Source organism: Cryptomeria japonica, chromosome 10 (assembly GCF_030272615.1).
Source record: "Cryptomeria japonica chromosome 10, Sugi_1.0, whole genome shotgun sequence".
NCBI classification, from domain to species: domain Eukaryota; kingdom Viridiplantae; phylum Streptophyta; class Pinopsida; order Cupressales; family Cupressaceae; genus Cryptomeria; species Cryptomeria japonica.
Window position 1 is genome coordinate 385,414,617 of NC_081414.1, and position 21,715 is coordinate 385,436,331.

A 21,715-nucleotide genomic window follows, 5' to 3' on the forward strand; every position below is an offset into this window, starting at 1 on the left:
CCAAGCTGACTTAGAATTTTTTTAGAAAGAGTAGAAGCCCTAAGGCTAACTCGATGATGGAAAGAATAGTTAAAAGTGGCTTGATTGAAGCCAACTGCCACCCCTTGCCCAGAATTTTTGATAGCATGTATGAACAAGTATGATGTCGATAACAGGTGCATTAAGACCAATAGTGGTGAATTGTTAGTAGAAATTAATAGGGAAACACTGATGGCTGCAATTGGAATACCACATAAGGAGACGTATGAAGATTAGTCCATTGGTACTTCATACGCATTCTTCTCTAAGAAGAAAACCACTTATAAGAGTGTCATTGCTAGGAATTGGTTTCTAATAGTTTAAAAAGGGGGTTCTCGGTTACCCAAACCTCTTACAAGAGAGAATTTCATAACGGAGGTGCGAGACATTGTGATTTTGTTAAACAAACTCAAAGGGAATTCACACGCTTTCTACTGGGAAGACTGGAAGTATTTTTAAATTCAGGTATTGTTAGCTGGTGGGAAATATCTTGACTGGGCATAGGTTATTGCTGAAAGGCTTCATGAGGGTTTGAGTAATATTGTTGGAATGTCTGGTTTTTATTTGTCCTCATATTTATTTTATATACTGGCTTGTACCAGAGAGTGGAAAGGGTTACATCATGAGCCTTGGGTGGATGGCATGAAGGTGTAAAATTATTATTCATCTCTTATGGGGGGACTTTTTCCTCTTTGAGGTTTTGTCCTTCTTCTTTGAGAGTCTTTTGTACATTCATCTCTCTTTTGGGGGGGAGTTTTTTCCCACTGGGTTTTCTCCCTTTCTCCATTTGTGAGATATTGCATTGCATAGTTTTGCTTGCATTTGCATATTGTACATGGGTACCTATCATGGCCTAGTTATTGGGACCTATCTTGCATTGTTGACTTGAGTCTTCATTCCCCTAAGTTGCACTTAAGGGGGGGTGTTCGTCTAAATAAATATGCATTATGGATATTATTACACTTTACTTAAGTTAACTTAGGATAATGCATCTCTTCGTAGTTTGGATTTGAGGCACTTAGGGAAGTGTGCACATAGGGATATAGCTTGTAGGAGAAATTCCACCTTTTGTGGTCTTATTTTGTTGTTACACTCCACATTCAGTGGGTCATCCACCTCTTGTGGAATATTATATTATTTCTCCTACCTACCCCTAGTATTTAATACCTACCCTTATTTCTCATTGAGCCACATGTCATCATTGTGTTCTCGTACATTCATATGGCCTTGCCTATATAAGTAGGCCTATATTCATTGTATTGGTTAATCTAGTTGATCATTTGCATATTGATGAGAATACAGTTTGTTCATGTCATTATTTTGTCTCTCTTTTATACTTTTCATTGTGCCCTTGATCTTGGAAAATCTCACAAGAATGATATCCAGAACCTGGAAAGATGAGAAGGACAAGCGGGAATTAAAACAGGTTGTTACACAGATGGAAGAATATATCAATGTCATACATCACCCGAGTCCTTAGCCTCTGACACAGATGTCATTGTCTTTTGACCCTAAATTGCCAATAAACCAGAAGTTATTGGATCAAGTTCAAAGAAGTCGTATGATAGCTAAGATTTTTGATGAATGGCTTGACTCCATAGTGCAGCAAGGCACATAGTACATTACTAGCTTAATCAAGGTATATGATAATGCTATAGCCATGAGTAAAGAGTTAGATTTGGAAGCTATAACATGGGACAAATAAAGAAATAAATGGGTAGCAGTTTTGGCATAGATGAATGATGTACAGAAATTTGGGATCATGAAATTTCTTGCCCAAAAGTCTATGGATAACTTAGATAACAATGTACTGTATGTATCAAGGAAAAATGTTGAATGGATAAACTCAATCATCAAACAGGGTCACGAAGAATCCATCAAATTATTAAAAGGATTGAAAGAGATCATTGATACGATGCAAAAATATTTGAAATGCATTGATATACAGCTCCTAAAAGATGATGGACAGACAATTGAGAATGCAACAGACATGGTCAAAACTTTTGAGAGAGTGCAGCTCGTTAAAGAAATAAAGTCTCTAACTACGGATGGCTTCTCCAAAGTGGCTAGGATCGAGCCAATGTTAGCAGTTTGCTTTGATCATCTACAACTGCTTAAAATAAAATTCATGTAGGTAAACATGGATAAGGAAGTTTGGCAACAACGCATTCTGCATATTGGGCTCTCACATTATCAAGTCATCCTCAACTTCTCAACGACACACATGGAGTGGAAGAATGTATGTGGCACTGCGGCGAAATAGGATAAACCAGTTGTTTCCTCTACCACATTGGAATCTTGATCGAGCTATGAATGAGTTGTCCTTCTTTCAATGGATCTTGGTCATTTAAGTTTTATCTAGTTTTAAGTAAAATAGTTTCTTTTAACTCTACGATAGAGTTTTAAAAAAACTCTAGTTATTTCAAAAAACTACTAGCTTGGAGGCTATATATGTAATTAAGAAACCTTTCATTGTGGTCCAAAAAAATTTGATTTGGATTAGCAGACTTAGTTTTCTTTTGGAATTTTTTAGTGAAGACATTTTATCTGTGAATGAAATGATATATTTTGCATGACCTTCAAATCTGTGTGTTTGAATGAAAGAACAAATCTTCGTTGGGATATTAGCTGCAATACCATTAAGGTCGATGATCATAGATGAACCCTTTAAACAATGGGATTTAGATTTTAGTGGACCATTGAATCCCCCATCGAGTGCTGGTCATACTCATATCCTCACAATTACATATTATTTTACGAAGTGGGTAGAAGCAGTCCCCATCAGGAAGACAACTTCAAAAATTGTTTGTAGCTTCCTAAAAGAGAATATCTTGACTAGGTTTAGTGTACCTCAGAAGATCGTTACCAATAATTCCCCAAATTTCTTTTCCAAAGAACTCAGTATGTTTTGTTATGATCATGGAATTCTCTTATCCCATTCTTGAGATTACTATCCATAAGGAAATGGCTAGGCTGAATCTAGCAATAAGAATCTGATTTCTATAATGCAAAAATTGGTGGCAGAATGCAAAGGATTGGCATAAAAGACTATATGAAGCACTGTGGGAAGAAAGGACCTCGCCTAAAAGGGCCCTAGGTATGACACCATTTGAATTGGTATACGAAGTAGAATCTCAATTATCCTTACCCTTGGAATTATCAGCTGCTATGTTGCATAAGCTGATAGAAGATGAATTCTTCCAAAGTGCTCTGGAAAAGAGAATTATGTACCTTTCAAAAATTGAATAAGAGAGACAAGAGTTGGTGGATCACATCACTGCACATCAATCCAGGGTAAAGAATTTTTTTCATCGTAGAGCTAGACCACGATAGTTTATGCTGGGAGATCAAGTTCTTCTCTTGGACAAACGCGAGGAACCAAAAGGAGCTCTTAGGAAATTTGATTCTCTATGGAAAGGACCATTCATGATTAAATAGGTATTAGGCCCTAACTCATTTAAACTTGAATACCCTAATGGAGTTTCACTGCCCTTGTCCTACAATGGGCAAGATTTAAAGTTGTATCAGTTATAAGAAGGTCTCCTCCTTTGTATATAGGTTTTTGTTGTGCTATTTGTTTTTCTTATTGTGTGGTTTGTTGTGGTCAAACCTTTGTCCTTCTCCACTTGCATGCAAAACCAAAGATTCTAGGTTCCATTCCTGGTCCTTCTCAGTCTTGATCCCCAGTTAGAGTCGATGTTACCTCATTATTTTATCGACAATTAAAGTTTTGGTCTTGAGAAAAATAATGTGTCATTAGTGTTTCTTTCTCCATTCATCTTGATCCGTCCTTAGCTATGTACCTTTTCTTTACAATTCACTTTTTTTTCCCAATGAACTCATAGGTTGAACCTGTGTCTTGGTTCAAGGTTCAAGGTTCAATCGATGCCTTTGTGTGTGTCACGGATTTGTTTTGTTGTTAAGCGGGCGAGCGTTAATGTGTTAAGTTGGTTTTGAACTTGAACTTTTGAACCATTCTTAAAGTGATACAAGGTTCAAAGTTCAAGGTCCTCCTTTATGTTTGTTAAAAGTCATCACTCATTCCCAATTTTTGTTTTCTCAGGATTGAACTTGAACCATTGAACTTCTTGTTAAATGGTTCACAGTTCAAAACTTCATTTCAAGTTGGCCCCGAGGATGTTAATAAAGAAAAGGTGGCACAACAAAAGGAATATTTTGAGCATATAATATTTTAAAATTCTAATTATGGAAAGAAATCAAGAAAACTCAAGTCATTTGTGTGGAGTTGATATGTAATAAAGAATGTTGTCAGAATCCTATCAAATCATGAGTTATCTCACACGCTCGAATGAATTATCATGAGGCGTGCATAGGTATTGCTCAATTTTTCCGCCTCTTAATATGTAAGTTCTCAAATTGTGAAATTGGTAGCTATTATTGTTGGAGAAGTGAAGGGCAACAAAGGTAATTTTTACTCCATACTTCTGAGGGTTTCATAGATTTGATGGTGGCAACAGGTGAGTTTTGATAATTTCTTCTCCGCTGTGTTACTAGCTCAGAAAGTCAATATAGAAAAATTCTTTGTTTTGGAATAGAATTATGTTCTTTCTAGAAATTCTTTGATGAATGCAAAAGAAGCCATTATGAGGCTAACTCTTCCAAAGCTTGGCCGCATATCATGCTTAGTCAGTACACTTCCAGAACTGGGTGACACTTCTTTAGCCCAAGCTGAATTAGGAGATTTTTTAGAAAGAGCTATAAACCCTGAGGCTAACTCAATGATGAAAAGAATAGTTAAAAGTGGCTTGATTGAAGTTGTTGCATTCCCAACTATCACCCCTTGCTCAAAATTGGTGATAGCATGTATGAACAAGTATGATGTCCGTAACAGGTGCATTAGGACCAGCAATGGTGAATTGTTAGAAGAACTTAATAGGGAAACAGTGATGGCTGCAATTAGAATTCCTCATAAGGAGTCATATGAAGATTGGTCCATTGGTACTTCATACGCATTCTTCTTTAGGAAGAAAAAAACTTATAATACCATCATTGCTAGGAATTGGCTTCTAAAAGTTCAGAAAGGGGGTTCCCGGTTACCCAAACCTCTTACAATAGAGCATTTCTTAATGAAGGTGCGAGAAATTTTGATTGTGTTAAAAAGACTCAAAGGGAATTCACACGATTTCTACTGGGAAGATTGGATGTATTTTTACATTCACGTGTTGTTAGCTGGTGAGAAATATCTTGACTAGGCATAGGTTATTACTGAAAGGCTTCATGAGGGTTTGAGTAATTTTATTGGAATGTCTCATTTTTATATGTCCTCATATTTATTTTATATAATGGATTTTACCAAAGAGTGGAAAGGGTTACATCATGAGCCTTGGGTGGATGGCATGAAGGTGTACGATTATTATCCACACTTGCAACAACAGAGATATGTTGAAAATGTAACAAGATGGAATGATTTTTTCATAGGCAGACTTGTCTTTGAACTGCAGGGAGACATAGAAAAAAGAATGTCAGCTGAAGCCATGGAGTTGGTCAGTATATATGGAAGCTATTTTATCCAATTTCCTATATTTAGTTACATTAGAGTGGGGGGCTTTGAAGGTGAACCATTCAAATTGCCCATGTATGCCTTTGATAGTTATATACTTATTGAAGTTTGCAAACAGCTTGCCCACATTGATAAAAAATTAGGGGCGAAGAGTAAATCTGGAGTTGTCTTCCCAATTGAACTTGGATATTATAGTTGCAAATTTGTTTCTGATACTTTGAACCTCGAACTAGAGTTCAAGAAACTAAATTTATAGCCCTACATTGCTCGACGTAAGTTTGATAGTAGAGGCTATGATGTGGAACATTTAAATGTTGATGTCAATTTCTTTCATGAATCCCAATTAGAAGATTATTGGGAAAATTGTTGCAATGAATTTGAATTAAGAAGGAGATTGTGGTCAAGGTTCACTTTATAGTAGATTGTTACAATGAGATTGTCGATAACTATGGTAGGAATACAAGAAGAGGAGGGGGAAGATGTGTTAGATCTTGAATTCAATGTAAGGGTTCAAGGGCAACCCATCCCTGAAATTGATTGGGACTAGAGAGAAGAAGAAAGTATCCAAGACAAGTCCTTCAATGTTATAAGGAGAATGAAGAAGTGGTTAAGGGACCCTAAATTTAGAAAGGAGCCAATCGTTACTCCTAAAGAGGTAATAGTTGGTCCACTTCATGTTGCAACACAAATTTCCACTTCCTCCTCTAATGTAATTGTTGATATTGCAAATGCACAAGGCCAAAAATTGGAGATTTTAAAACCAAGAGGTCAAAGAAATCCCCATTGAGTTCCTCAGTGGTTCAAGTCACCTGTTATAGGAGCAGAAAGAGAAATAGGCAACTAGCGATGGACCATATTGTTGTGGACTTAGACTCAAGTGAGGAAACCTAGGTGGCCATGGATGAACATGTATCAAATAATCCTTCAGTAGAAGATGCAGATACAGAGAAAGAATCTGACAAAAATCCAAATCCAATGAGCACCATGACTGTTGTCGATCCACCTAAATATGAGACACCTCCACCCAAAGAAACTTCTGGTGTTTCTCGATGGCTTGGAGCTTCCACTAGCAAGAAAATTTTGTTGTTGAGAAAATTGACTTGGGAGTTGCTTCAGGAGTTGTCAATGCCAAACATTTAGAATCCTCCACCAAAAGAATGATATCTAGAACCTAGAAAGATGAGAAGGACAAGAGGGAATTGAAACAAGTTGTTACACAAATGGCAGAATATATCAATGCCATACATCAACCGAGTCCTCAACGTCTGACATGGATGTCATTGTCTTTTGACCCTAAATCATTAGTAAACCAGAAGCTATTGGATCAAGTTAAAACAAGTTGTATTATATCTAATATTTTTGATGAATTGCTTGACTCCATAGTGCAGCAAGGCATAGATTACATTTCTAGCTTAATCAAGGTATATGATAATGCTATAGCCATGATTAAAGAGCTAGATTTGGAAGCTACAACATGGGACAAAGAAAGAAATAAATGGGTAGCAGTTTTGGCATAGATGAATGATGTACAAAAATTTGGGATCATGAAATTTCTTGCCGAGAAGCCTATGGATAACTTGGATGACAATGTACTATATGTATCAAGGAAAAATGTTGAATGGATAAACGTAATCAGCAAACAGGGTCATGAAGAATACATGAAATTATTAAAAGGATTGAAAGAGCTCATTGATGTGATGCAGAAAGATTTGAAATGCATCGATATACAGCTCCTAAAAGATGATGGATAGACAATTGAGCATGTAGCAGACATAGTCAAAACTTTTAAGGAGAGAGTGCAGCTCATTAAAGAAACAAAGTCTCTAACTACGAATGACTTCTCCAAAGTGGCTAGGATCGAGTCAATGTTAGTAGTTTGCTTTGATCATCTAGAAGCACATAAAATAAAATTCATTCAAGTAAACATGGATAAAGAAGTCTAGAAACAACGCATTCTGGATATTGGGCTCCCGCATTGTCAGGTCATCCTCAACTTCTCAACGACACACTTGGAGTGGCAGAATGTATGTGGCACTATGATGAAACAGGATAAACCAGTCATTTCCTCTACCATGTTGGAATTTTGATCGGGCTATGAATGAGTTGTCCTTCTGTCCATGGATCTTGGTCATTTAAGTTTTATCCAATTTTAAGTAAAACAGTTTCTTTTAACTCTAGGATAGAGTTTTTTTAAAAATGGGTTATTTCAAAAAAATATTAGCCTGGAGGCTATATATGTAATTAAGCAAGCTTTCATTGTGGTCCGAAAAAATTTGATTTGGATTAGCAGACTTAGTTTTCTTTTGGAATTTTCAATGAAGACATTTTATCTGTGAATGAAATGATATATTTTGCATGGCCTTCAAATCTGTGTGTTTGAATGGGAGAACAAATCTCCGTTGGGATATATGTTTGTGTGCAAAATATTTTACTTCTTTTATTATCCACTTATTATAAGTGTATGAATTCATTTGATTAAGAAAATTAGTTGTTTATTATTGTTTGAATGATTCTGATCCCCCTTGTCCTTTGAGGCATGAGTTAGTCTCGATCAACATTCATAATACATTGAGTATACTTTTTGAAATGTTTTATATAAGAGTGAAATATTCAAAGTTCAAGCCTGTGAGATTTACATTTATGAATAATTGTTTCTTAGCATTCATATTGTGTTGACAAATGGATGTGAAAGCCTTTCTCTCTTTCTCGTAAAAAGTGCATTTCATTGTGATTAATCGACATAAAAATTCATTGGATATCATACGGGGAGTTGCACTCTTATGCATAGGGTAAACCAATAATCGGTTCACCCAACTGTTGGTTTCTTTTGCTTTTCAATAGGGGTATGCATGAGTCATTATAAAAAATATTAAAGAAAGGCAAATCTGTTAACCAACAAATTTTTGGCGACTCAGAGGCAAATCTGTCCAATTTTACTAAAACTATGCATTGTGAACAGGTTAGAGCCAAGAAGATACACTAGGTCTCAGAGGCATGAGGGGATATTTGACTGTCTTTCAGGAATTGCAAAATCTTAACTTTTAGTCATCCTTTACACTTGAGAGACAAGCAAGAAGTAGACCTCCTTCCCCTTCCCCTTCATTTCCTATATCTTTAGTTTGTCAAGCCCTAACCTTGTATGGTTTTACCTTACTAGTATAATCAACCCAACACCCCTTAATATCATTCTTTCAATGGAAGCCAAAAATCCTTCGGGAGCCGCAGTAGGTTCATTAAATCTTGGTCTAAATTTGAATGATTTACCTAAAGGAGCGAGGGATCATTTGCCTAAATTTAGTGGTGATGGGAAGGTCACAGTCGATGAAAACGTAAATGCATTTAATGTTGCATGTGGTGTGATAGTCATCCAGCATGAAGATGTGGCAGTAAGGTTCTTTGTACAAACTTTAACTAAGGCAGTTGCAGATTGGTTTTACCATTTGCCGAAAAGTGTAATAACAAACTGGCAAGATTTGAAAACTAGGTTTGAGGCTAGGTTCAAGGTTGCAAAAGATGAACATTCCCTTTTGGCCTAGTTAGCTCAATTGAGAAAAGAGATTCCTGAATCTATGAGAGATTTTGTGGCCAAATTTGATAAAATTGTCCATTAAATTGCTGCAAATCAGAAACCTTCAGATGATAAGTTGAAATGTTTCTTCATAAATTTTATGCCCTCAGAGATAAGTTTCTTTATTCACAGACAAAGATTTGCAACTCTGAATGATGTCAAAACACTTTCTATTGAGTTAGAAGATGACTTAATTACTGCGGGAAAATGGTAAAGGAAAGTGCAAGTGGCTAATGAGCAACCCTGTAATTCAAAGGCTGATGAATGATGTCATAAAACTCAAAAGATAGTTACCCAAGGCTAGTACATCTTACCCACAACCTTATTAAGACATACCAAGGAGGATTACTAATCAGTCTATGGGAACTGAGAATAAAGCCTTACAATTGCCTCTGGCTCAACAAAGACTAGCAATTGAAGCTCCACCACTTAAGAGAAATATGTGTGTTTTCCATCTAACCGATGATCATGATAGTAGTTCTTGTCTAGAGATTGTGCGACATGCACAAATGATAAATACAAGATAATTTATATTTGAACTTGGTCCAGAAGAAGAAGTCCATGGGCATCCTAGTGACTCTGGAATACACTTCCTAGAGTATGAATCAGATTCAGATAGGGGAGGTGATATATTGTTGACCCTTGGAGACCCTTCTTATGCCATCCTCACTAGAAATCAACTTCAATCCAAAAACATAGGTACCACTACTTTTCTCGAAACCGTAGCTAAAGGTAAAGAACCTATGAATTGGAACTCGGGGAATAGTTCAAGAGTAAAATAAGTTTAGATGTTGAAGCATTCTTACCCCTATACTTCTTTTGATATTGTTGAGTTTTGTAAGGCATCTAAAATTCAAATTTCTCTCATTGAATATCTTAGGTTGAATCCTAAAGAGTTAGAAAATTTAATTAAATATGTACAGGGGGAAACTTCTCAGTTGCAATTCACCAAAATACCATTGATTAATCTTGAGTCCTCACAAGATGAAAAGGATACCAAATCTACAGAGTTGTCTAGTACTGTTCTAAAGGCATTAGCTAATGAACCAATTGAACCACCATTAGTACTTGACCAAAGGCCTGAGAGATTTTATGTGTCTTTATTTATTAATGGATATGTACTTAATAATTGCATCATTGATTTGGGTCCTCTGATAATATTATGTCTTCTACAGTTGCTAAAGCATTAGATCTTTCACTCACTAAAACATTTGGTAAATGCTATTCAATGGACTCAAAGAAAATTCTTTTACTAGGTCAAATCAAAGATGCACAAGTTGCTTTGGCAGTACATCCTAACAAAAGAGTGAAGTTAACTAGTTTGGTTGTTGATATTCTCGCAAGTTATGGAATGTTGCTAAGCAAGACTTTTTGTAAGGATTTGGGAGGAGAAATTAAAATGGATTGGTCTAAGGCAATAATTCCCATTGGTAAGAAAAAAATTACTCTTCAACCTAAACCAAAATCCAAATATATAGTTTTTCCCTCTGATGACCCAAAATATCAAATATTGTATCAAGAATGTGATTTTGGCAATTATTCGCTCTTCTCTGATGATAAGAAAGGGACCCCAGAAGATGTAGTAGATCCTACTATAGGCTTGTGGGAATGAAGTTTGATGGGAGTTGTGCATCAACTGGATCTAGTGCTGGAGTGGTGCTCATTTCTCCACAAGGTAAAAAAAATCCTTGTTCATTCAAATTAGAATTTAAAAACACTAATAATACCGTAGAATATTGGGCATTGTTGTTAGGAATTGAGCAAGCTAGAAAAAGAGGAATCAAATTGTTGAGCGCCAAAGGCGATGCAGAATTAATTGTTAAACAGCTACAAAGTCTCTTCTCAGCAAAGAGTGAAAGGCTTAGACCTTACAGAAATAGAGTCTAGGATGAGATTGAATATTTTGATGCTTTCTCAATCGAATCCATTCCTAGAGATCAAAATTCCCATGTAGATTATTTGGCAGTGTCGGTGTCTTTATTACTCCCACATCTAGATTTTGGTGCAGATGTTTATAGGATTGAAGTTATATATCACCTTAATGTACTCGATAATTCAGATTTCTGGCAAGTGTTTGGAAATGATAAACACATCAATAAGTTATTGCAAAATACTGAAATGTTTGCCTCTACTTTCTTCGAAGGCTCTGAGAATGAATGTAATGAGTTTTGTGTAGATATAGAGGAAAGTTCTAAAAAGGAATTTTTTTCAGTTGAAGGGAAATTGAATTCCAAAAGGCCTGGTATCCTTAGAATGCCTCTTTGATTGCAATGATGGGTATATCAAGGAAATACTTCTCAAACAGCTAATACATCGGGAGAATATGAAAAGATAAAGTTGGGTGATGAAAATAACCCAAAGATGGTCAATTTAGGCAAGTATTGCAACCCTAAGGAAAGACATTTGTTTATTAAATTGTTACATAAGTTTTTGGATTTTTTTTCCTGGTCTTATGAGGATTTGAAAGACTTTAGAAATGGTCAGTTTCAGCATCATATTCCTCTCAATCCCGAAGTGGCTCCTTTTAGACATAAATTAAGAAATTACAATCCCAAGGTCGCAGATGCTATTTTCAAATAAATAGACAAGATGATTCAGGAAAGGATTATCTATCCTATTCACCATTATACATGGGTGGCCAATATTGTTCTGGTTCGCAAGAAAAATGGAGAAATAAGGATCTGTGTGGATTTTTGAAACTTGAATCATGCCAGTTTGAAAGATAATTACCCATTGCCAACAATGGATCATATTCTCCAAATTGTTGCTAGATTAGAAGTGATGTCGATGCTTGATGGTTTCTTCGGTTATAATTAGATAAGTCATAAGTGTAGCGAAAGAGGAACAACACAAAACAACCTTTACAACACCTTGGGGAACTTTTGCCTACAATCGTATGCCATTTGCCCTAATAAATGTGGGAGCAACTTTCCAAAGGGCGATGAATCTTTCATTTGGTCACCTCATTGGTAAGACTATAGCTATCTATCTAGATGATTTGACAATTTTCTCTAAAAGAAGGAAAATCAACCTAAGAGATTTGGAGACTGTGCTACAAAGATGCAGAGACCATGGTATTTTCCTTAACCCAAAGAAGTCACTTTTCTGTGTTACTAAGGGAAAGCTATTAGGGCATATAGTTTCACAAGATGGTATCAAAATAGATCCTGATCAGGTAAAATCTATCCAGCAGTTAAGTTTACCGTCAGACAGAAGTGGTGTCAAATCATTATTTGGCCAAGTGAGTTTTCTCAGGAGGTTTGTGCCAAACTTTGCTGAAATTACCAAACACATTGTAGGGATGATGAGTGAAAAGAATATTTTCAAATGGAAGGAAGAAGGAAAAAGAGCCTTTGAAGAGGTAAATGAAGCAATTGCTCATGCTCCAACACTAATAAATCTTGATTTTAAGAGACATTTTATCATGTATTGTTATGCTTCAGAACACGCAATGTCTGACATTATTTTGCAAAAGAATGAGCTGAATGAAGAAATCCCTATTGCATTCATGAGCGTTCTACTCAAAAAGCATGAGTTGAATTATTCATTAGTTGAGAAATAGGCCTTTGCAGTTGTTAAAGTTGTCAAGCATTTCAGGTATTATGTATTGCATTCCCATTCAATTGTCTTGGTGCCAAACCCCACTGTGAAAAGTATATTGACTCAGCAGGAGGTGGGAATGAATAATAGAGTGACCTAGGTTTCAAAGGTTCAAGAATTTGATCTGGATATCAAATCAACCAAGTTAGTCTGGGGGCAAGGATTGTGTCGTTTAATATCCGAAAACAAGGAGGAAGAAGACAAACTGCCACTAACTTTGTTTGTCAGCTTCCAAGATGAATGGTTCACCGATGTGGCTCATTACCTGACATATGGAGAATGTCCTGAGCATTTAAATGCAAAAGAAAATAGAAATCTAAGATTGAAGGCAACTAAATATGTGATTGTGGATGATATCTTATACAAAAAAGGCTTGGATGGGTCATTCTTAAGGTGTGTTGACAAGGAATAGTAAGAGAAGCTTTTACAAGTTTTTCATAATGAGGCATGTGGAGGACACTATTCATCTATCGTAACAGCTTTCAAAATCCTCAGGAGTTGTTACTACTGGCCAGGTATGTTTAAAGATGCATATAAATGGATTGCAGGCTGTGAGAAATGTAAGCTATTCTCAAGAGACCCCAATTAGTTGCATTACCATTAAGCTCGTTGATCATAGATGAACCCTTTAAATAATGGGGTTTAGATTTTATTGGTCCAACGAATCCCCTGTCAAGTGCTGGTAATACTCATATCCTCATAGCTACAAATTATTTTACGAAGTGGGTAGAAGTAGTCCCCATCAAGAAGACTACTTCAGAAATTGTTTTGTAACTTCCTGAAAGAGAATATCCTGACTAGGTTTGGTGTACCCCGGAAGATTGTGAGTGATAATTCCCCAAATTTCTCTTCTATAGAACTCAGTATGTTTTGTTATGATCATGGCATTCTCTTATTCCATTCTTGAGATTATTGTCTACAAGGAAATGGCTAGGTTGAATCTAGCAATAAGAATCTGATTTCTATAATGCAAAAATTGGTGGCTGAGAATGCAAAGGATAGTCATAAAAGACTATATGAAACATTGTCAGCAAACAAGACCTCACCTAAAAGGGCCATAGGTATGACACCATTTGAATTGGTATATAGAGTAGAAGCTCGATTGTCCTTACCCTTGGAATTATCAGTTGCTAGGTTGCAGAAACTGATAGAAGATGAACTCTTCCAAAGTGCTCTAGAAAAGAGAATTATGTACCTTTCAAAAATTGAAGAAGAGAGGCAAAATTTGGTGGATCACATCACTACACACCAAGCTAGGGTAAAGAAAATTTTTGATCCCAGAGCTAGACCATGACAATTTATGCTAGGAGATCAAGTTCTACTCTGGGACAAACACAGGGAACCAAAAGGAGTTCATAGGAAATTTTATTCTCTATGGAAAGGACCATTCATGATCAAATAGGTATTAGGCCTTAACTCATTTAAACTTGAATACCCTAATGGAGTTTCACTACCCTTGTCCTACAATGGGCAAGATTTAAAGTTGTATCAGTTATAAGAAGGTCTCCTCTTGCTTTGTACATAGGTTTTTGTTGTGCTATTTGTTTTTCTTGTTGTGTGGTTTGTTATGGTCAGACCTTTGTCCTTATCTTCTTGTGTGCAAAACCAGAGATTCTAGGTTCCATTCTTGGTCCTTCTCAGTCCCGGTCCCAGTCAGAGTCGATGTTACCCCATTATTTTGTCGACAGTTAAAGTCTTGGTCTTGAGCAAAATAATGTGTCATTAATGTTACTTTCTCCATTCAACTTGATCTGTCCTTGGCTATGTACCTTTTCTTTACAATTCATTTTCTGTCCCAATGAACCCGTAGGTTGAACCTGCATCTTGGTTCAAAGTTCAAGGTTCAATTGGTGCCTTTGTGTGTGTCACGGCTTTGTTTTGTTGTTAAGCAGGAGAGCTTTAATGTGTTAAGTCAGTTTTGAACTTGAACTTTTAAACCATTCTTAAAGCGGTACAAGGTTCAAAGTTCAAGGTCCTCCTTTATGTTTGTTAAAAATCTTCGCTCATTCCCAGTTGTTGTGTTGAGCCGCAAGGTGGAAGTCCTTTTATTTTCTCAGGATTGAACTTGAATCATTGAACTTCTTGTTAAATGGTTCATGATTCAAAAGTTTATTTCAAGTTGGCCCTGAGGATGTTAATAAAGAAAAGGTGGCACAACAAAAGGAATATTTTGAGCGTATCATATTTTAAAATTCTAATTATGGAAATAAATCATGAAAACTCAAGCCGTTTGTGTGGAGTTGATATGTAATAAAGAAAGTTGTCAGAATCCCATCAAATCATGGGTTATCTCACACGCTCGAATGAATTATCATGAGGTGTACGTAGGTATTACTCAGTTTTTCTGCCTCTTAATATATAAGTTCTGAAATTGGGAAATTGGTAGCTGTTATTGTTGGAGAAGTGAAGGGTGCCGAAGGTAATTTCTTTCATCAACCCCAATTAGAAGATTATTGGGAAAATTGCTGAGATGAATTTGAAGTAAGAAGGAGATTGAGTTCAAGATTCACTTTATAGCAGATTGTTACAATGATATTGTCGATAAATATGGCAGGAATACAAGAAGAGGAGGGGGAAGATGTTAGGGTTTCAAGCAGATCTGAAGCAAATATGAACTAACAATTATATGCAGATTTAAATACAAAAGATAAAGAAATAAAACAGGACACAGATAACACATAGATTTAACGTGGTTCACCCAGAATGGGTTACGTCCATCATACACAGCCGTCCAATCTTTCTTATTATCTAGCAAAAATATTACATCAACCTTACAATGCCTTAAGCATCCCAGCCGCTTATAACAAGCATTTTTTAGGGCAAAAACAAAGTTGGCCTTTTTAGGGTTTTATTACAATGTCAGTTTTCATCAACGAAAAAAATGGCAAAAAAAATTTCTCAGGGGCTGCCGCCCCCAAACCCCTACCCGGCCCCCGACCCTGGCGAGGATACATGCTGAGTGTACAATAATTTGTTGATCAGTTGCCACATTTCAACAATATCCCACTTGGAGACGGATCAGGCTCCACACCGAACAATCTCCCACTTGGAGACTGATACTACACAACACCACTGTACATGCAACATCTGTTGGATAAAACACTAGGACTCAACTGGTATAAATTCCATAATTATCAATCAAGAAGACCAACAAAAACTGATGAAGAAATCAATTTCTCTTGTGGAACTACCTTGGTGAACATATCGGCAGGATTCTCACTTGTGTGAATCTTCTCAAGCCGTAACTGACCCTCCTCCAAAATAGTCCGGATGAAGTGGTACCTGAGCTGAATGTGCTTTGTCCTTGAATGAAAAGTAGAGTTCTTCGCAAGATGAATGGCACTCTAGCTATCAGTATACAATGGGCTATCCTCTTGTGTCTGACCCAATTCCTCCAGAAAACATTGCAACCAAATCATCTCCTTGTTGGCTTCTGTAGCAGCAACATACTCAGCTTCAGTGGTTGAAAGTGCAACAACCTTTTGCAGCCTAGAAATCCAACTGACTACAGTTCCCCCTATAGTAAAAACATACCCTGTAGTACTCCTCCATGAATCAATATCACCCACCAGATCAGAGTCAACAAATCCACTTAGAGCAGCATTAGATCCTTTGAAACATAATGCCTTCGTAGTAGTTCCTTTCAAATACCGAAGAATCCATTTCACAGCATTCCAATGTTCCATACCCGGATTACTCATAAACCTGCTCACAACTCCCACTGCATGTGCAATATTTGGCCTTGTGCATACCATTGCATACATCAGACTGCCAACAGCTGATGAATACAGGATGTTAGACATTTTATTAACCTCTTCCTATGTCTTTGGGCATATCTCCTTAGTCAATTTGAAATGACTAGCCAAAGGTGTACTAACTGCTTTTGCATCCTGCATGTTAAATCTTTTCAACACCTTCTTTATATACTCACTTTGGGACAAATTCAAGGTTCTATTTTTCCTATCCCGTGTAATCCTCATACCGAGAATTTGCTTAGCTGCACCCAAATCCTTCATAGCAAATGACCTAGCTAATTTCTATTTAAGATCATTTATATGTTGCATGTTAGACCCAGCAACAAGCATGTCATCAACATAAAGCAATAGGATGATATAACTACCATTATCAAATCTCTTAAAATATACACAATGATCAGAATGACATCTATGATAACCATGTTTAGCCATGAAACTATCAAATTTTAAATACCATTGTCGGGGTGCTTGCTTTAGGCCATATAGACTTTTCTTCAACCTACACACCAAGTTCTCCTTACCTTTGACCTCATATCCTTGTGGTTGCAACATGTAAATTTCCTCCTCCAAATCTCCATGGAGAAAAGCTATTTTGACATCTAATTGTTCAAGATGTAAATCATCTGTAGCCACAAGACTAAGTACAGTTCTAATTGAAGTCATTTTTACAACTGGAGAAAATATTTCATCATAATCTATACCCTTTTTCTGTGCAAAACCTTTTACCACAAGTCTGGCCTTATATCTTTTCTGACCTCCTTCCTCCTCCTTCAGTCGATAAACCCATTTGTTAGGCAAGGCTCTTTTTTCTGCAGGTAAAGGGACTAAGTCCCAAGTCTTATTTTTCATCAAGGATTCCATCTCCTCTTTCATGCCTAGCTCCCACTATTGTTTGACATCTACCTACATTGCTTCTTCATATTCTTCTGGTTCACCAAAATCCATTAATAAAATAGAATACAAAGAAGGAGAAAATCTTTCAGCGGGTCTACTTTGTAGAAGTTGAGAAAGCCAACTTCACAGACCCCGAAGATCACCTGCATGCAAATAACCTGTCACAGAAAGAAGAGATGGAGACAAACAAGCAAGGGTGCTCTGAAAGCTAAAAAATGTATTCATCCAAGAGAGAGATAAATTACAATGATGAATCCTTATAAAAGGATATTGTGCAACCCTAAAAGAAACCCTAATAGGTAGACATTTAATAATTAATATAATTATTAAATGTCACAAATGCAAACTAAAGTGAAATCTTAAGAGAGGAATAAAGGTAATTTAATCAACATGATTAAATTAAAACCTTTACTCTAACACCCCCCCTTAAGATGAGCAAAAGTGCAGTTACAAACATGTGCAAGAAAGAAAAGGTAACTACAATGCAAGAAAGTAAACTTGGGTCCCGACAACAAGGTCTGATAAGGTACCCAATTACAACCAAATCTCTGTAAAGTGGAGAAATAGAGAAAACCTCATGGGAAAAACTCTACTCCAAAAAGAGATGAAAGAAATAAATACACTAATAACAGAAGGATAGGAGGTGGATAACATGATACCCCCCATAGACAACTTCTATCATATAAGTACATATACAATGGTCTCCATAGGAGAAAAAGAAAGAGACTAGAAGCCCCCCCCACAATGAAGAAACTCCTATCACACATATGGATGCCTGAGGTAGAATCCAGAAAGAGATCCTGAAGCGGCATATAATATTCCTCCCCTTGGGAAGAAATGGATCCAAAGGATGAAGATGAAGAAACCCTATGAAGAGAGAAGAATCAATCTGTCTCAAGATGTGTGCCATAATAGGATGCTGAAGAATCCCTCTGTCTGAACTGAAACAAAAGATGTCAAATCCAAACTGAACTAAAGACTCAAAAACTGCAACCTCTGAATGCACAGATGATGGTGGGCTAACAGCTGGAATATGGCTGTCAACAAAGAGGAGCTGAAAATCCTCAAAGTAATCCTCCAAGTCTGCAATATAGGACTCTACAAACAAAGACGAAATGCCTGCAAGATAAGAATCCCAAGTAGCCATGTCTGAAAGATGTATGATGTCCTGCTTAGCTGAATCAATAGGAGCCAAAGAAGAGGCAATATCAAACTGATCAGGAACAAAAGGAGATGATGTTGATACATGTATAATCTCAGTCTGAAGAGTAGGAACTGTGAGACAATCCTCTGATTCATCGGAATATGTAAGGGTGTCTAAATATTGAAGTTCTTTTAAAGTATCATGATCAAAAGGTGTGTTATCTCTCCAACCAATGGGTACAAGACAATCTGAAGCAGGATCCTTTGGGAATGGAGAAAGACTGGGGTCTCCATAGATCTCCCAAAGACGTGTCCAAAGTGACTGAGGACAATCAATGCCCGATATAGCCCACACAGTGTCAGAATCAACACTAGACAAAATAACTCCTACTATGTGATTTCTAATGATATCCCAAGCTATTTTTCCCTCTAAAGCTGCTGGTTCAGGTATGAGATCATACAAATAAGGCAAAATATTAAGCCACCTACAGTGTGTAAGTATGCCCTTTGCCCATGAATCAAAATTACCCCGTTCTAGAAATACAACTGAAGGGTGAGTAGAAAAACCCATGATAACTCTTCAAATTAACAAATCTGAGACTAAATGACTTTAATACTGATAAAGCAAATCAAATAAAGCCATCCCACACAAACAAATCATTTCCAAGTGATGAAACGTCCAAGTAATTGACAGATGTATGAAAACAAAAAGTACTGAATAAAATGTACCTGGTGTAGATTCTAGAAAAATAAATGATAGATCTGGAAAGAGCATAGAAACCCCTTTCCAATGCCTATTCGTTTGTGAAAAACGGAGTCCGTATGCAAAAAATATGGCTCCTGGAGTGCAAAAAACTTGTTCTGACTTTGACTGGCAAAAAACACTGCAAAACGGCAAAATCAAAGAAAAAGATCTGCATCAATTAGATCAGGCTCAGAACCAGCTTTCCAACGCCTATTTCCATTCGAAAATCCAAGCTAAAATGCCCGAGTTATGCCCAATTTGGTAAAACAACTCCAAAGTGATCCAAACGACCCTGCTAGCCCTCAGGGGCTTAAAAAAAATGGCCCCTGGTCAGCTGGGCGACCAGGGGCTGGCACAGGGGTGTGGTGGCGCTGAGGCAGCACAGTGGCAGCGCGTGGGCGGCTGGCGGCGCGTGGGCGGCGCACGGGCGGCTCGTGGGCGGCGGGCGGGCGGCTGGCGGCGCTGGGCGGCACGGCGGCGGTGGCCGTCGGGTTGCGCACCGGCGGCGCTGGACTCCAAAGGGCTGCGCCCTTTTTAATAAAACTGGCTGTGCTTTTTTTAATTAAAAAAATAGCATTTTTTGATATTTTTTGAATTTTCGCCGAAGGGCAAAAAAAATTTGCCTTCTGGAGCAACTGTGTCCAAATCGGACGAATTTTATATGGAAATAGGGGTTTTTGGGTGCTACGAGCTCAACGGTGAGGTCCGTTTGGGCTCAAAGTGCAATGAAAAAAAAACCCCCTATTCCAAAATAAAAATAGAAGACAAACACAGATCTGATGCAACCAAAACCTAAAAGTCAGATCTAACCCTCGTAGCTCCAAATTCTTCAGAAGACAAACAGGAAGTAGCAGGTCTGGAGCTCTGATACCATGTAGAAGTTGAGAAAGCCAACTTCACAGACCCCGAAGATCACCTGCATGCAAATAATCTGTCACAGAAAGAAGAGATGGAGACAAACAAGCAAGGGTGCTCTAAAAGCTGAAAAATGTATTCATCCAAGAGAGAGATAAATTACAATGATGAATCCTTATAAAAGGATATTGTGCAACCCTTAAAGAAACCCTAATAGGTAGACATTTAATAATTAATAAAATTATTAAATGTCACAAATGCAAACTAAAGTGAAATCTTAAGAGAGGAATAAAGGTAATTTAATCAACATGATTAAATTAAAACCTTTACTCTAACATACTTGTCCTCATAGAATGTCTAACACTTGCAGGAGTTTGTGGGACAATCTGTTGTTGCTAAGCATCAGGTACCTGTGGCATTTCATTTTCAGGAATCCCATCCAACACCACATATTCTTGTTTGTCCTGTTCATGCTTCTTTTCCTGCATTTGTTCTTTATACATAACCTTCTCATTGAATATAACATCTCTACTTCTAATTATTTTCTTATTTTCAAAATCCCATAACCGATAGCCATATTCATCTATCCCATATCCAATGAAGGTACATTTCTGAGATTTAGCATCAAGCTTGGTTTTGGTTTTGTTTTCTTTATCAACATGGACAAAAGCTTTGCAACCAAAAGTTTTTAGAAAAGAATAATTTACCTTTTTACCAGTCCATGCCTCCTCTGGAATACCACCATCCAAAGGGGTTGAAGGTCCTCTATTTATCAAATAGACAACAGTATGTACAACATCTGTCCAAAAATGTAAGGGCAATCCAGCATGCAATCTCATGCTCCTTGTGCGTTCCATGATAGTCCTATTCATTCTCTCTGACACACCATTTTCCTGTGGAGTTCCTAGAACTGTCTTCTGCTTTCGAATCCCATTTAAGGAGCAGTAATCTTCAAATACTTTGCTGCAATACTCACCTCCATTATCTGATCTGAGAGACTTCAACCTTTTTCCTGTCTCATTCTCAACCAAAGCTTTCCATTTCTTAAAAGTTTCAAAAACATCGAATTTTTGCTTTAGGAAATATACCCATTTTTTGCTGGTTGAGTCATCAATAAAAATAACATAATAACAAGAGCCACCAAGAGATGATACCTGAGCTGGTCCCCATACATCTAAATGTACAAGCTCTAACTTCTCACTCTTCTTCTCTTTCCCAACCTTGAGAAATCTGACTCTTTTCTGTTTACCATAAACACAGTTTTCACAAAACTCTAAATCAATCTTCTTTAGTCCTGGCAATAGATTTTTGGAGTGAAGGATTTTCATCCCTTTCTCACTCATGTGCCCAAGCCTATGGTGCCACATTATCGAATCTATTCTTGCAACATTTATTGTTGTTGTTCCTGCAGTAACTTTATCTGTAGCAACTAAGGTAGAGTAAGTGTTACCAGTACACAAATATAATGTGCCTACCTTCACACCTTTAGCTACTACTAATGATCCTTTAGTGACCTTCCACATATTGTCTGAGAAGGTAACTATGCAACCTTCACTACCTAGTTGCCCTGTAGAAATTAAATTTCTTCTTAAATTAGGAACATGTCTTACCTCCTG